Source organism: Rhinopithecus roxellana, chromosome 11 (genome assembly GCF_007565055.1).
Source record: "Rhinopithecus roxellana isolate Shanxi Qingling chromosome 11, ASM756505v1, whole genome shotgun sequence".
Taxonomy (NCBI): Eukaryota; Metazoa; Chordata; class Mammalia; order Primates; family Cercopithecidae; genus Rhinopithecus; species Rhinopithecus roxellana.
The window spans coordinates 82,124,890-82,143,283 of NC_044559.1; positions in this window are offsets into that span (position 1 = coordinate 82,124,890).

An 18,394-nucleotide genomic window follows, 5' to 3' on the forward strand; every position below is an offset into this window, starting at 1 on the left:
TGCTATGCAGTAGTTCTACTTAAAGACTGTTTCGTGCAAACAGCAAGCTCTCATGACTCTCCATGCCCTCACCAAAATGCTAATTGCTGACCAAATTCACTAGTTTTTTTTTTTTTTTTTTTTTTTTTTTTTTTGAGAATATAAATTACTGTGGTCAGTAATCAAAAGCCAATGGACAGTGTTTATCTTGGGTGGCTGTATTACCAATCATGCTTTATTTTTATTCTCCTTGCTTCCTTCCATAGGGAAGGAAAGACTTTTTCTCTATCCTGTTAGGTTCTGTGGCTGGTCCTGAGAATTAAATAGACAAAAGACAGGTTAATAGGAGGAAAAGCATACGAATATTATTTGATACTAATGTGTTTATGTGTATATGGGGCCTTTCATATGTAAGAAATGAGAATTCAAAGAGGTGAAAAGGCCCAAGAACCTATATATCATTTTAACAGAAAATAATAAGTTGTGGAGACATGGATAGTCAAGGGAGAAAGGGATTTCGGTTTGGGGAGGCAAATTATGGGACAGTGACTAAGAAATACATAGGGAAAATTCATGGAAGGCAAATATAATTTTAGTAGGCTTGTTTGTATGGATTCATCTCAGCTTCAACTCCCCATCTCTGACAACAAAAATTCTCTCCTCTTCCTGGTACCTGGAGGGTACTTTTCTTACAGAAAATGTATGCCCTGCTTTTATATACATAGAAAGTGGGAAGACAGCTCTTCCTGGATCTGCTGTTTCTCAATCATCTTGAGCTCAAAATAATCTTCCTGGATCTGCTCTTTCTCAATTGTCTTCAGCTCAAAATAGTCAATATCTCAAAATAATATATTTTGGGGTGGCATACTCTGATCCCTTTCACGTGTTTTCTTCTCATCTTTTTCTTCCTTTCTTTCATTCTTTTCCTTCTTTCATCTTTTTTCTCTTTTCTTTTTTCTATTTTTTGTAGCCTCTGTTTTTGCATCATATTTTAACTAAATAAAACAATAAAACTGTTTCCTCTGATTGTTTTTGCAACAAGCATTCATCACGTTTATAAATAAGACAATAAAATGATTTCCATTTTGAAGAAAAAAATGTTTCGAAATAAACACAATGATACCTTAAAATTGAACCACAATTTCTACCTGTTTCTGTTCCAATTGTTTGTTGGGGTTTCTGATGAGAATTGCTGGGTTGGCTTGGCAGAGGGGCAGATCCTCAAGCATCTATTTCTGTTTTCTACTTCTGTTTTGGCTCGAATTCTGGGTCTACTAGTAGTCTGAATGACCTCCACTTCCTCACTTTGACTCTACATACGTCTGATTGGCTGTGTTTGAGCCTGTCGTACAAACAGAGGTGTGCAGTTCTCTTTAAAGACTATTGTTCCATATATTTTATTTCACACAATGTTGAGTTAGACTCAGCAACCACCACAATTATTCTGCCAGTTTTTCTTTATTATGCTTGACAACTACTTGGTGAAAGAATGGATTTTTCTTTGTGAAGTCAGCACACAGCCGCCAGTTGATTCTCTGAGAGAATTAGATATTTCACGAGTAACTGGATAAATGGGCCAACTTGACAGGACAGCAGACCCTTGCCACCAACAATGCAAGAGAGCCTCTGTCAAGAGACCATGGCATTCCTCCCATTTGGGAACTGATGACGGGATGGCTGCAGCAAGCTGTAGCCAGATATTCTGCTAAGGAAAATAATAAGCAGAGAGATGAATATTTTGTATGCTTCCCATGTGTTCAGCTCTGTCAGGCAGTCTCTCACACATTATCTAATACATCTTCTCTGCTCTTCTTGACATAAAATTATCTCAAATTTTTACATGCAAAAAACATATATAAGGAACTAAAAAAATTAATCTGTTTAAAAGTTATACAGTGAGCAAGTGAGAAGCCAGATTTCAAAAAGAAACCAAACCTCTTGGAAACTTTGAGGACCGACAGCATGAGTGGCCCCCAAACAGATGTGAGCTGCCTCCTGACATTGGCCCAGTAAATGACTGGTTGTGGTGTACTGAGATAAACACTTTTAATTATTTTAAATATGAAGTAAAATCTAGAAGAAAATGTCCAGCAGAAAAAAAAAAAAAAAAAAACAGCTCTTCTGGTTGTCATGGAGATAAGCCACTTAGCACTGCAAAGCCTTTCATGGGGAAGCAACAGCAATGGAGATTTCCAACTCCCAAGAACCACATTCAAGGAGGGTTTTGACTTCCACTTCCAAGGTCTGTCATCTCTGAAAAAAAAATTTCTTGGGGAGGTAGATATTTACACTCATTTCCTGGGATAGAAAATCTGAGTAGCACATGCATATCCACAGAGCTTTGTTTCAGGACCCATAATGGAAACAAGTTTCCATTTCCTGTGAGGTGTGTACATAGTGTGTGTGTGTGTGTGTGTGAGAGAGAGAGAGAGAGAGAGCACGCACCAATGAGCTCTCTAGAAACCACTGGAAGTGCCAGTCTGTAGAAGTAAACATAAAACCCAGGTAAAGGACGAAAGAGAAGAAATTAGTTTGTCTCTAAAAGGAAACAGCCTTTAGATAGGAATGCATTTGAATCAGAAGAAACATGAAATTCTCATTCCTGGCTATACCATCTGCCACACTTGTGAGGCACTGGCTAATTGTTGAGACACTGCTAGTGAAAATTGTGCAGGTTCACAGACTTTAGGCAGCTGCTGTTTAAGTAGAGAAGTGTGGGGACCGAGGGCTGCCCTGGACTTCAGTTCTGGGAACTAGGGCTTCTCAGGAGAGTGGGTTTAGGGTAGCTGCAGCATGGAGGGTCCACAAATTTCAGAAAATAGTGCCAGAGTGAAGTTACACTGGAGAAGGAGAGGTGGCCTTACTATGGCATTCATTGCAAGGATGGACACAAGGAGGTGAAGGCAGGCAGAGGCCCAGGTGCCAACAGATAGAGACAGGAGTGCAGAGAAGACATGAAGGAGGACGGATAGAAGACAGAGTGGCTGAGGTGCCCTGCTGTGCTGAAGTTTTCAACACAGTGCCTAAGCCTCAGCCCTTGGGTGGTGGGGAACAAGTCAAGCACACCAGGGGAATTGGAGAAGATCTGCCCCTCCTTCTCTAGACGTGGAGGCAGGGAGTCAGGGAGGGCAGATGGTTCATGTGGGTGCACACAGGAAACGAGAGAACGGAAATCACAAGTCGAGGGGCTTGCTGTCTTCTTGTCTGTTTGGATAAAAATAGCTACTCACTTGGTAGACAGTTTTCAACCTACCATCAAGGCTCCCTGCTATTATTTTTTATTTCATTTTTAAATTTAAATTAGTCGATGATAGAAAAAGGCAGGTGATTTAAGTAGATCATACGCTTCCTTTAAGTCAAGGAACCATCATTGACACCCCTAGCATTGCTGCAGGAGTATCTGTTGAAAATTTATCCCTGAACTAACCATCATGATTAGGTACTGGTAATGGACAACTAAAATGATGGTAACTAAGTTAATGTACATTCCATTATGTTATGCATTTCCAAAGTTTTTGATAAAGTAAGGAAATGGATAAGAGGGATACATTTTCAAGTTTGATAATGAAATTGGTGTGCACAAATGACAGTGGTTTTCAGAAGGAGAAGATGGGATGGTGGAAGCAGAGGTTCCATCAAACACTTGGAAGAGATCTTCTTATGAACATGACTGTATCCATCAGTGCTTTCTTCTTCTGAAGAAGAAGCAAGCAGACAAACAAACAAACAAAAAACTAGAAGAATTTGCTAAGTCCTGCAAATTCAACTGTCCATGAAATTTAGAAATCAGATGATATGCTGACTTCAAAATACCTGTAGGGACGTTCAAAAACCCCAAACAAGGCAGAAGCAGATGGGAGGAAGAGCAGTAGGAAAGAGTAGGAAAAATCAGAAGCTCAGAGAGTAATGAGTGGAATCATAAGAAGGCAAATTCAGGAAGATCCATAAACATGCAAGTATTGATGGTCGGGCAGTACAAGAGCTGTATTTCTTGTTTGCAACAGTGGATGTCTTGTGCCAGGACAAGGAAAGTTGGTGGCAGAAGTTACGACGGCCCCAGAAATGGAAATCCAGTCTCACACAGAAGAGCAATATTCACAGTGAGCATTCTGGTTCTGTGGCAGTGAAGGAACAAGCCCTTTGCTGTGAAGCCAGGGCTGCCCTCCTTCGTCTCTGTCTATAGGACTTGTCTGCTAACAGCTGGGTCATGAAAAACCAAGTTTTCAATGATAAACAGTAAGAAAATTTATTGTGAATAAGTATGTGGAAAAGATCTGCAAAGCTTTCCAACGGATACAGATTATTCTCCTAAAAACAGTGTCACTGAGAAAAGATGAACTGCGACCAAACAGTTTGCCATGATTTTAAGGAGTGTAATGGAGCAGTTGCTTCTAAGAAAGAATGCCACAAAGTGGAAATGTAATAATTCCAGGAGAATGCCGAGAGGCAACTGCAGGTTAGAAGACAGGAGTGAGGAGAACTCAGAAAATCAATGGAAGAAAAAGCAAAACCATCATAGAAACGGAAAGGAAATCCAGTGGTCATAAGAGAGAATCGACGGTGGGATTAAAAGACGGAAAGGAAATCCAGTGGTCATAAGAGAGAATCGACGGTGGGATTAAAAGACGGAAAGGAAATCCAGTGGTCATAAGAGAGAATCGACGGTGGGATTAAAAGACGAAGGGTCCTGAAGGATAGAAATGAGAAAAATAAAGTAATATAGTAACACATAGTGAAAAAGCCCCAGAAAGAAAATGATAGCTGTAAAATAAATGTCACTGGAATTTTCTCTCTTTTTTTTTTTTTTTGACACAGAGTCTTGGTCTGTCACCCAGGCTGGAGTACAGTGGCGCCATCTTAGCTCACTGCAACCTCCGCCCCCTGGATTCAAGTGATTCTCCTGACTCAGCCTCCTAAGTAGCTGGGATTACAGGTGCGTGCCACCACACCCAGCTAATTTTTATATTTTTAGTAGAGATGGGGTTTCGACATGTTGGCCAGGCTGGTTGAAATGCCCGACTTCAAGTGATCTGCCCTCCTTGGCCCCCCAAATTGCTGAGATTACAAGTGTAAGCCACTGCCCCGGCCAGAATTTTCAAAGATGAGTGAAATAGAACAAATAGGCAAAGACATAAATTAAATAAAATGAAACAAATCTGCATGCTGAATGGGCATACTGTGAGCCAGAAAATACTCACCACAAATTGTCAGTATCAAAATATAATTTTGTGAAATTGTTGAACTAGAAAAATGAAAGGAGACATCTTTGGGAAGCCAGGTAAAAATACTGTCACTAAAATAAGGGAACAAATAGGGCTGGCTTTAGATGTTTCCAGAGTAACATGAAGACCGGGAAACAATGCTTATAAGACATAGATGGAAATAAATTGTGGCCCAAGGATTTTCATGAGGCCAAGCTCTCCTTAGGTGGCAATGCAGAAAAACAGTTTTGATCCTGCAAAACTCAAATTATATTGTTCCTATAAGCCTATGTTGGGGTAATTGCTAAAGAATGGGCTTTATTCAACTAAGAGATGACTGAGAAAAGTATAGCAAAAGGACTAATAGTAGTGCATGAATATGTTCAATTGTACAAATAAGATTGAAATGGTGGGGGATCAGTGGGACAGGATAAAATATAAATGGTATATGCCCAAACAAGATATAAATGCTATGAGTGATAAAAGTGGGAGAGGAAGAGAGAAAGCGTGTAAGTAGATAGGTTTGCTAATTGCTTCATCTATAAAGTTAGATATCAAAGGTATCATTTTAAACTCACAAACCAGTAAATAGAAGCAGTAGTATATTTAATACTACATAGTTAGGTACCAAAAAAGGTAATATTATTAAATGAAAATGAGTCATGGAGAGTAGGGAGGAGGAGATAATTGCTATGAACTAAAGAGGGTGCTGGTGATAATGCATAAATTTGCAATTATAAGGGTAATCAACCATTAAACAAAAATATTTTTTTAACTCTGTGATGAAAGTACTATTCATGGAGTGCATAGTAAAAGACCTTTAAGATATCATGAACACATAAACATAAAACAATAGGTAGAACTGAAGCTTGACATATCTATCACACTAACAAGTTAAATGAGTTTAACTTATCTATTAATACAAACAGACTTCAGGTTGAATCAAAACCAAACACAACTCGTTGCTAAATGAAAGCAGCAGTCCTAAAACAGAGCTTCAAAAATCATGGAAATACAAGTATATAAATATAAAATAACAGATAGAGATATGCTAGTCAAATGCAATTAAAGAAAACGATCACAAACTTTAATATCAGTCAACGTGGAGTTCAGGCCAGAACAAGACGGACAAGGGCGCTTTGTAATGCCAACTTGTGTGAGTCATAATGAAAACACATTAGCCCTGCGCTAAATATAAAATAACAGCCACAGTCATGAAGCAGGGATTAAAGGAGACACAAGAAATCGAAGCGAACTGGTAGCAGGAAATCTTAATTTATCTGTCAGTCATGACAGATCAAGTACAAAAAAATATATGGATACAGTAGTTCTAAATAACATTACATGATTGATGGATCTGCATCTAACATTCTATCCTGAAGATACTGAATAAGCCTTTTCAAAGGGGCCCCAGCACTCTCAGTACACATTGTACACCCACATACAGTATACATTGGGTCACAGAGATATCCTAAATAATGCCCCCAAACCACAAAGAGTACAGGCGACCGGGCGCGGTGGCTCACGCCTGTAATCCCAGCACTTTGGGAGGCCGAGGCGGGCAGATCACGAGGTCAGGAGATCGAGACCACGGTGAAACCCCGTCTCTTCCAAAAATACAAACAATTAGCCAGGCGTGGTGGTGGCGCCTGTAGTCCCAGCTACTCGGGAGGCTGAGGCAGGAGAATGGCGGGAATCCGGGAGGCGGAGCTTGCAGTGAGGCAAGATGGCGCCACTGCACTCCAGCCTGGGCGACAGAGCGAGACTCCGTCTCAAAACAAAACAAAAACAAGAGTACAGGCAGCGTTCTCTAATAGTTAATGAAATTGGATAACTAAAAGTTCTTTCAACCTTTCATATATATATAAACTCTGTCTCCTAATCAGTGACATGCTTAAAAAAAAAAAAAAGCCCCATCTCTTGGGTAATTCTTGGATAAAAGGAGAAATACAAATGAAAATTGGGAAAATGTCTAGCTGCACACTACCTAATGTGGTTGCCATGAGCCGTGTGTGGTTTTTTTGTTTTTGTTTGTTTTTGTTTTTGTTTTTGTTTTAGATGGAGTCTCCTCTGTCGCCAGGCTGGAGTGCAGTGGCGCGGTCTCAGCTCACGACAACCTCCGCCTCCCGGGTTCACGCCATTCTCCTGCCTCAGCCTCCCTAGTAGCTGGGACTACAGGCGGCCGCCACCTCGCCCGGCTAATTTTCATATTTTTTGTAGAGACGGGGTTTCACCATGTTGGTCAGGATGGTCTGGATCTCTTGAGTTTGTGATCTGCCTGCCTTGGCCTCCCAAAGTGCTGGGATTACAGGCATGAGCCACCGTGTTTGGCCCATGTGTGGCTATTTAAAATTAAATTTAAAAATTATATAAAGTTAAATTAAAAATTAAGTTCCTCAACTCACAAATACCGGCCGCATTTCAAGTTCTCAATACCCATAGATGGCCAATGACATTTCCATTATCCCAGAAAGCTCTATTGGATAGCACTGATCTAGAACACAATTAAAATAGCAACAAGACAGGCGAGAATATATCCGGCACAGCTAAAGCCATGCACAATAACCTCCTCATGACAGTAACAACAACATACACCAAAAAATGAGGGAACACAAACACATTTCTATCTTACCCAAAATGTTGGAAAAAGAACACAAGCCTTGAATGAAGATAAAAGCAGAATTTAACGAGTTAGAAAACAGAGAAACAGTAGCCCTGATAAATAAATCTATAAACTGTTTATGAGAAAAACATATAAACTGAAAAACCTACTTTTTGCAAAGGGTAAATATACAATATGAAATAAAAAAAGAAATGGAAAAGAGAATATAACCAAAATAACAGAGATGATTAAATGAATGAGACTACTTCCCTCAAGTCTCTGGAAATGGTTTGAAAACCTGGAGGAAACAAATAATATTGCAGGAAAATTTTTAAAGTAATGATATTAATAATTAAATGTTATGAAATTTAAGAAAACCAACCTATCAACAAATCTCACTTATGAATAGTGATTCCAAAACCCTAAGTAACTGTTAACAAACAGAATTTAGCAACACATTAAAAGAACTATAATCAAGTAGGGTGAAGGCTAGAATTTCAAAGCTGATTCAGTGTTAGGAAATCTACTACATAATTTGTCATCTTAATAGAAAAATCACGTCATTATCTACATAGTCTTTCAAAAGGCATTTAAAAAATTTCAGTAATCCTTCTTGATGAAAATAATAAAGTAGAAATACATGAACACTTCTTTAATAAATATAACACTTGATTAATATCATAAAAATTGGTATATCAATTCAAAAGCCAGTACTAGAGACATTTCTATTAAATATCAGGATGAAATCAGGGATGCCCGCTAATGTCATTATTATTTAATATTTCACTGTAGAATTAAATGTAAAATTTGATGAAAAAATTGAGATTTAAAAATGGAACAGAAAATGTAAAACCATGCTATCTGCAGATGACAATAAAACTGAATATTTGGAAAACTGAAGTGAATTCACTGATCAATTTTAAAAATTATAAGAGAATATACTAAAGTAATAAGGTAGAAAGTTATTACACAGAAATCCATAGCTTTCATATATATTAACAGTAGCCCATTAGAAGATATAATGGAAGCAAAGATCCCGTTTACAATAGCAACCCAGAGATAAAATACATAGGAATAAACGCAACACAACATGTGCAAGATTCAGTTGCAAAGCGTTAAAACATGCACCAACATCTGCTCTCAGACCCAACAGTTACAATTTTGGCCATTTATCACATAGCTGTCCGGGCACATATTGAAAAGATATATTTTGAGATTATTAGTACAGCACTGTCTGTAATTGCAGACAGAAAATAAGTATCTATTAATAAAGAACTAGTTCATAACATTTGGTATATGATTACCCAAGTAATGGGCTATCACACAGCTGTAAACCAGAATAAGAGAACTTTCTATAGGTTGATATGGAAAGCTCTCCAACCTATAGTGTTATTTAAAAAAGCAAGAGGTGGGATAGTGTAAACAGAGTTTCCCTTTTTGTGTTAAAAAGGAAAAACATAATGATATGTATCTACTTTTATTTGTATGCCTTCCTACTCTGAAAGGACACATAAAAAATTCATGACAATGGTAACGTGTAGATGAGTAGCAGGCATTTGAAAGAGCCTTTTCATTGTATTCCTTTAAATACATTTTAAATTTTTAAACTATATGTGTGAATTACCTATTCAAAAATAAATATAAAATATGTAGGAGAAATGCACAAAGAGTTTAGAGAATGGTGCATGGCAGCCTAACCTAGGTTTTTTTTTTTTTTTTTTTTTTTTTAAAACACAAACAAAAAGCACATTATTTTTTAACTCAGAATTGGGACGCAGACCAATTGCACCTTTATACCTTATTACTTTAGTATATTCTCTTAGTTTTTAAAATGGATCAGTGCATATTACAGGGTGAAGACATTTAGAATACTGCTGATCTTTGACCCAAGATCCCGTGCAAAGGTTTTTTTGTTTCGTTTTGTTTTCTGAGACAGAGTCTCGCTCTGTCGCTCAGGCTGGAGTGCAGTGGTGCGATCTTGGCTCACTGCAGCCTCTGTCTCCCGTGTTCAAGCGATTCTCCTGCCTCAGCCTCCTGCATAGTTGGGATTACAGGCACGTGCCACCGTGCCCAGCTAATTTTTTATATTTTTAGTAGAGACCAGGTTTCACCGTGTTAGCCAGGATGGTCTTGATCTACTGACCTCGTGATCTGCCCACTTCAGCCTCCCAAAGTGCTGGGATTACAGGCCTGCGCCACTGTGCCTGTCCTTTTTTTTTTTTTTTTTTTTTTTTCCTGGAACCTGTCTTTAGGTGAAAAACACTTGCTTTAATTTTCTGGCTTGTTCCAGTCAGCAGAATGCTTCAACAAATGTCCTGGACAGTTGCCGGGAATCCCCATAGAACAGGCTGAGTTTTCCAAGACGTCCCATTAGTTCTTGCTGCCTGCAGAGGCATTCAGAGACAGCAACATTGAATGTGGAAAGATAAACCCAATAGCACTGGTATTAGCTATTTTTCTTGTAAAATGCAGTATTTTGATGTGACGTTATTGAACCTTCATGTTTAATGACTTCTGCAACACACCTCTATCCAGCAAAGTCATCTGTATTTGGGCAAATATGCCCACTTTTCTGTTTACTCTGCATACATTATCTTTACTTAAGGTTTAGAGGGGGATACATCTATTTGGACATCTGTTCTTAACTGATTATAGGCAGAGTGAGCAAGTTTCGTCCTTGTGCCTGCAGCTGCTGGGAAATGCTAAGAGCCCAACATATGTTAGAAGCAACAATCGCAGACAAAGAGTACAACTTGTTTTTGAAGGTATGTAAGTAAACCCGAAGTTTAAGAGGCTGGGAGTTGCTGCCTTTCTTTCCTCCCATCTTGAGTATTAGTTCTATTTAAAATAACAAATATTCTAACATGTGCCGGGACAGATTCGCTTTTTTGCTTTGGAAAGGAAAGTGCACAGCTGGTGTGAACATTCACCCACTACCCTGACTCTGCACCCTGCCCCGGCTCCTAAGGCAGACGCCCATGTTACCTCTGCTGTTGCTTCAGAAGGCTGCTGCCACCTATGGGTGTCTGTCAGCATCTGCGCAGGTGCGATGTCTCCAAGTGGGGACAGAGGAAGCCCCAACAAACAGGGAGAATACAGGGCACAGAAGGGGACCGTATGGAAGTCAGGGGACAAACAGCATGAGAGCCATCCTCTAAGCCTGCAACCCAGCTCTTTCCAACGAACCTTTGGGTGAAATAAGATGATCTGCTTCAATAGACCCATGGTGGGGAAAGGAGAAACCCCAGAGAAAAAAATCACAACCCTGCATATCAGTTAGACTCCTGGGGCTCTAACCATACTGACTTTTCAAATGAGAACATTTAAACACCACCTTGTGCTTGCCAGCATAGGTCCTGTTTGTTTGTAAGTATATTCCATGATAATATTGCAACAAATAATATACAATTTTTGAATTAGTTCTTTTTTTTCTTTTCTTTTCTTTTTTTTTTTGTTTTGTTTGCTTGTTTTTTGTTTTTTAATTCAGACAGAGACTCACTCTGTCACCCAGGCTGGAGTGCAGTAGCATGATCTCGGCTCGCTGCAACCTCTGCCTCCTGGGTTCAAGCGATTCTCGTGCCTCAGTCTCCCGAGTAGCTGGGATTACAGGTGCACGTCCATGTCCAGATAATTTTTGTATTTTTAGTAGTGACAGGGTTTCACCATGTTGGCCAGGCTGGTCTCAAACTCCTGGCCTCAAGTGATCTGCCCACCTTGGCCTCCCAAAGTGCTGGGATTACAGGCATGAGCCACTGTGCCCAGCCTGAATTAGTTCTTAAAAAGTATTTGTTTCACTTGCTTATATCCTATAAATCCCAGAATCACAAACTCTATTAAGTGTTGGGGACTTTATAAAGCAAACAAGCCCACACTTTAACCCCAAGAACCTATTTTAAGATATCCTGGACAAGGAGCCCTTCAGCCTGTGTGTAATGGCTAACTGATGTGTCAACTTAACTGGGCCATGGGTTGCCCAGATAGCTGGTTAAACATTATTCTAGGTTTGTCTGTTTTGGGATTTAAATCGATAGAGTAAAGCCAATTGCCCTTCCTAATATGGGTGAACCTCATCTAGTTCACTGAAGGCCTGAATAGAACAAAAAGGTTTACCTTTCCCCTATTAAAGGAGTTCCTCCTGCTTGATAGCCTTCCCACTGGGATATGGGTTTTTTTCTTGCCTTCAGACTCAAACTGAAACACTGGCTTTTCCTGAGTCTGAAGCCTGCTGGCCTTTAGGCTGGAACTAAAACCCTCAGCTCTCCTATGTCTCCAACCTGCCCACTCTCCCTGGTGACCTTGGGATTTCCCAGACTTTCTAATCATGTGAGCCAATTCCTTAGAATTAAATCTCTTCGTGTATATACACGCATCCTGTAGGCTCTGTTCTCTGGAGAACCAAGCTAATATGCTGTGTTAAAGCATTTTCAGAGATAAGGAATTCATGTGCTAAGTGAATCCAAGACCAAGCAGGTAGCCCCTAAGAGAGCCAAGAGCTGGACTCAGAAATTTCATCTTCTCATGGCCTTCCCTGTATTCATCCCTCCATCCTTCTACTCCTCCCTTCATTCAGCAAGCATTTGTTACCTAGAGCTAACAATTGGGCTACTTTACAGTTGGCTTAAAATAAATATTTTGCAATGACCTCCTTGCCTAGAAACGCAATCACACTCAGCATTTCAGCAGCACACAATACAGTCGTGCCTGCCTTCCCCAACAGCATCCCCTGCTGGTTTTCCTCCTACTTCATCAAGGGTCCTCTTCATCAGTTCTCTTTGCTGGGTCTTGCTCAGGTACGTGACATAAATGTCACAGGGTAACAGGCTCCAGTCTGGCCACCTTCTCTTCTCTACCTGTACCTTCCCGTTAGGTGCACTCATCCCGTCTCTCAACTCATATGTTGAGTCCCAGACTTACATTTCTGACCCTAAACTTACCTCAGTGCTCCAGATTTGCATATTCAACTGTCTACTGTGTAGATATTGACTGAGTGACTTACATTTAACACATTCCAAACAGAGCTCTTGATTTTCTCCATTTATCCCCATGCTGTGCTCAATGACCCTGGGCACATGACGTCAGGCCCTCCTGAGTCTGTGTCGTGGGCGTGCCCTTAACCTTGGCAAAGGGAAAATTCTAAACTTTCTAAATTGATTGAGACCTGTCCCAGATATTTCAGGTTTACATCCCCTACACTTCATCCACATTGGCTTAGCTCATTCCTGCCCATCTATTCCCTCTACTTAGAACGGTCTTGTACTACCTCCTTTCATGGCTGACTTCTCATCATTCAGGCCTCAGTTCTGCGCTTATTCCACAGAATCCCTCCCTGACCATGTCCCTGTCACTGTCATTGATGTTTATTTCCTTCCTAGCCCTTTTCACCTTCTGAAATGGTTTCTGCTTTTATCTACTTGTATCTCTGCCCCACCGCCTGCCCACACACACACTAGAATGTAAGTTCATCCTGTTCTCAATGATTTTATAAAACCAATAGATGCTCAGTAATGTTCACTGAATGGGTAACAAATGAATCCATCTCAAAAGGTGTTGGGAAACACTAAAGCACTACTTTTCAGTGTCCCCAGAGGCAGATAGCAAAAGAAGCAGGATCTAGTGCTGTGTCCCCAGTGAACTCTGCCTCTCACCGAGCTCTCCTTCAGTCTTCCATTTTTTTTAGGAACCTCCTGCTTTGGCCCTGGCGTTGCCACTGTGTTGGCCTTAAGTTTTGTCCCATGATTAAAGAAAGAAATTTGCCTTTAAACAGTACAAATTCTCCTTTCCAGTTAAATTAGGGTTAAACACTGTCAGTGTAGCAGCATTTCACTCCAAAGGACAATATATACCAAACTGGATCACATGGCTGGTGTGGTTTCTTGGTGACCCAAGTCATGTTCATTTTTAAAATGAACTTGTGAAGGCATCAGAGGCTCTAAATGAAATCAGCATGCGCTTGCAGTTTCCACTGCCTTCAGCTTTGTTCCTCTAAAACCATAGCATCACACTTTTTTTTTTTTCTGATCCAGAAATCTTGCTTCATCTCCTGGTTTTGATGTGTGTCGTTAGTGTGCACTGTGAAGTGACTATTGTCTTCTTCTCCATTTGTGGAAATTGTAGATCTTTTTGATCTCATATGAGCACTGAAAAAAGAGACTTAAAATGCAACTTGTCATTTCCTGAACATGTTATCTGATGTACCCAAACTTTGGTTTCCTCGCCGGTGACAAAGTGTGGGTCATAACATCTTCCCCCTGTATTTTAAAGGATCAAGGGAAATCACACATGGAAATGCATTTTGGAATCTGTGAAGTCATATGTCAATTGCTTGTTGTTGTAATTTTACTGATAGTAAGACATTTAAAAAATGACATCGTGGTATGGTTGCAAGGTCACTGGACCAGGAAACAGACACCTTATTCCTGACGTTGGTCTTGAAACCACACTGAGACACAGGGTCTTGACCTTGACAATGAACTAGATTAAATCATCCTGCATGTCAAGAAAACTCTAATGTATAAAACTTTGCCATTATCAATAGGGCTTCAGGTATTAAAATGAGGAAACAGCGTCTTCTTTCTTTTTCAAATCTCTATACACTATATCTGTAGGAAAAATGACATTCCATTAAATTGCATAGAATTAAATTACTCAGTAATTTCATACTTACTATTGCATAGTTTTTGGCACCCACCATCTGCTGGACACTCTTACAATAATTCAAGCTTTTATTCTATATGACTTCGAAAGCAGATTTACTTTACATTATCTCATGTGACTTTCTGAAATGCCTTCAATGGAAGGTAGGACCAAGATTGCCAGGCCCACTTTACAGAAAGAGAAGTGGAAGGTAAGAGAAATTAAAGGAGCTGCCCAGTTTCACAGAGCTAGTAAATGGGCATCCAAGTTTGGTCCCAGTGATTTTGCACTTAGCAAAACTTGTATTCTTTCAACTTTGATGGATAGATTCGTGACATGATCTCTGTCCTTAAGATGGGAATCTTCTAAGACAGCTCTTAAAATTTGGCAGGTACACCTCCTGTAAAGGAACAAGGTTACAAAGTCACAACCTTTGGATATACCAAGAAAATGTAGTTTCTTATAGTTTTCTTCCTCCTATGAAGCTGCTTTATGGGTTTCTGCCTACTAGAAAGGAGGGAAAATGAATATACAACGTGATTGCTCTCATTTGGCATGATTCAAGGATTTAAGTCTACAGGTATAACTCAGCCATTTGGGGATACTTTCTCATCCTTTCTATTCTATCCCTCCTATTTGGCCCTGAGATATTGTCTAGGACTTGGAAGAAGGTGGAGTGAGGAAGAAAGCCCTTGCCCTGTGTGGTCTTTGGGTGTGTGCTGGGTTTTGTCTTCCAAGTTGGCCCAAGTTCCATTCTAGGGTATCCTGATGGTTCTACTGTTGATGTCTGCAGCTGGTAAAGTGGTGAGCTATCATTTTTCCATTCAGGCAGAGCTGGGGGCCCTTGCCTGCTGAGTATACCTCTTTCAACTCTCACTGGCCTTCCAGACTCCTCTCAACTTGCCTTTGTTCTCTTCACCTTGCATTCAGGTGCCTTGTCTAGACAAATATCATGGCCTGCCATCCATATCCAATCTCATCTAAATCCATCACCTGCCTCAACCCCTGAAGCCCTGCATGCCACAAGATTCATCATTCCTGGCCACAGCCCATTAGAGGGCACTTAACCCACCCATGTAGCCTGTGACCAATCAGATTCTCTCTCTCTCTCTCTCTCTCTCTCTCTCTCTCTCTCTCTCTCTCTCTCTTTCTCTCTTTCATCTCTCTCTCCTCTCTCTTCTCTTTATCTCACTCCCCTCAAGAAATTGAGCAAAGGATGCAGAAATAGGTCAGGAGATTGAGCTGAAAGATCCTTTATCAGGACTGGTACCTTGGCAAGTTGAAGCATATGCACACTTAAGTTACATGGGAGCAGAGAAATCCTGAGCAGTAATAACAATAATGGCTACTATTTATTGAGTATTCATCATGGCAGGTGCTATGTGAAGTGTTTAATGTATGTTATTTAATTTTTATAACCCCATCAAGATATGTGTCTATTATCTATCTAGCTATCCATCTATCTATCTATCATCTAAAGAAAGAAAATTACTGTGACCACCCAACAGATGAGGAACTTAGAGTTTTAAAAGTTTTAAAACTTGTACAAGGTCATGCAGCTAAAATACTAGAATAAAAGCCCAGGAGTGTAATCTCACAGCTATTTACTTTGTGGGTGGACTGTAGAGAGGACGATGGAGCAAAATCTACAGAGGATGGAGACTATATGGTCTTAGACAGACAGATGGTGGACAAATTGACTGATAGACACATCTAGATTGACTAAGAGGTTAGCTACTTAGCCCCAAGAGATTTTCAATATTCCATATCTTTGCACGTCCTTTTCCCCTCAGTGTTTGAATACATTCAATACTCCTACACTCTGCCTCCCTTTCCCATCTCCACACTTGCTTAAATAGCTCAAGAGAGTTTCTCTTTCTTGCAACCATTAGCACTTCGGAGAAAAGACCCTTCAACTAGACACCCCCTCCCTAGTATTCTGGTTTTTCTCCTACTTTTCCTGTATACCAAACTGCACTTTCAGCCAAATGGTCTATTTACTGTGCCCTAATTACCACTGGAAATTTCCCCATCTGAGGCTTGGTAGCCTGTTTTCTATCATTCCCGACTCTCTAGATCTACCTGCTATTCCCACTCCACATTCTCCATGAAGCAGGTGTGCTCTCCACTCCCTCACTCCACAGCACCATATTTCCAGCCCCCTAGAGCACCGGTTCTACATCTATCACGTTACACTTTCTACTTTCATATTTGTCTTATTCCCCATGAGCTGCATAGTCTTTGCCTGCACCCATGTGGTATTGTGTCCACTGCAGGAGCTCAGTCAGTATTTGTGGAATCTCCTGGAAGGAGTGGCGCTTTAAAGTTTAAAGCTGGAGAAACGTACATGCTCAATTCAGCAAACCCCCATCAAGTGCCTGCTATGAGCCAGCAGGGACCGTGTTACTACAGCCATGAAAAGAATGCAGTCTTTAATTACAGAGGAGACAAATAGAGACTGTGAGCTATGATGAAGAGGGCTGGGAGGGCCATAGGTACAGAGGATCCGGTGACTGCAGGTGACGAGGATTAAATCTGCCCATGAGGTGGCATCCAGGAAGGTTTTCCAGAGGTCACATTTGGGCTTGCCTTAAAAATGGGACAGGTGTTCTCTAGGCTGAGACGTAGAGGAGCAGGGATGGATGAGACAGACACAGAACAAAAATGAAGGTGCAAAAGCACATGATGTGTTTGTAAAACTGTCAGAAAACCAGTGTGTCTGTACATATGGGTATATATGCACGATGTGTGTGTCCGTGTGTGTCATGTCTGTGTGTAGTGTGTGCATGTGTCTGTGTATGTGGAAGGTTTGGGTGAAGAACAATATAGTGGGGAAAATGGGGAACTGGATCTGAAATGAGAAGGGGTCAAGTTGTGGACAACATTGCATTTAATATTAAATACTTTAAACAATTTGGTAGGCAGAGGGAGCTAAGTAAAGCCTTTAAAGCAGCCAAGCAATGCCATCAGACTTGTGTTTTAGATAGATAATTATGGATGCATGGTAGAGCGTTCAAGAAGATGAGCACTCTACCCACTGATAACCATCCGCCAGGTATTTACACCTGCGTCTATCCCTACACCTTCATGGATATTCATATCTATATCCATATCTATCTATGAATCTATCTATCAATCTAATAATATCCTCCAATGGTTTTCAAATGGGGCCAATTTTGTCCCACAGAGACATTTTATAATGATCTATCTGGAGACATTTTTGGTTGTCACAACTTGGGATGCTACTAAATGTCCAGCAACACACAGGACAGCCCCTGACAACAAGGAATTATTTAGCCCCAAATCCCAATAGTGCCAAGACTGAGAAACCCTGACCTACCTGCATGTAAAACCTGCTAGATGTCAACTCTATCTAAATCGACTAAGCAAACCCTTCAAAGTGAAACCAGTTCCCTTTCTATTCCTCTCTCTCTTTCAAGATCCTCAAAGCTTAACTAGGTCAAAAGCAGTATGAATGTAGTTCAGTTTTGTTTTTATGCTGCTGAGTTTAAGCCAAGAGTAGCCTGGTATTTGTCTTCTTGTTTGACATAAACATTCTTCTAAGGCCCTTGAGTCTGTAGAGCTGGTTTCACAAATGGATGGGTTTCTAGATGTGATAATAGTTGCTAACATTTACAGAACACTCACTGTTTCCATGCACTTTCTTATTATTGTCTCCATTTTCCAGTGGAGGAAGCTGATGCAGAGAGTGATTTACTTAGAGACTCACGGTCAACTGGCGCATTTAGTAATTGATGGAGCTGAACCTGAAATGTAGGTCAATTCAACCACTGAGTCTGGCTCCTAACTATTGTGCTGTGTTGGTCTTTAATGCACTGTACTAGTTTCATTATAATTTCCTTCTATGGTGTTGGTCTGATAAGCCTAATCCTTTTTGACTTAAAAACGCAAGGGTGGCTGAAAGGAGGAGAGGGGTGCACAGCTGTGCTGCGTCAGGCAGAACCTCTTGCAAGTAAAA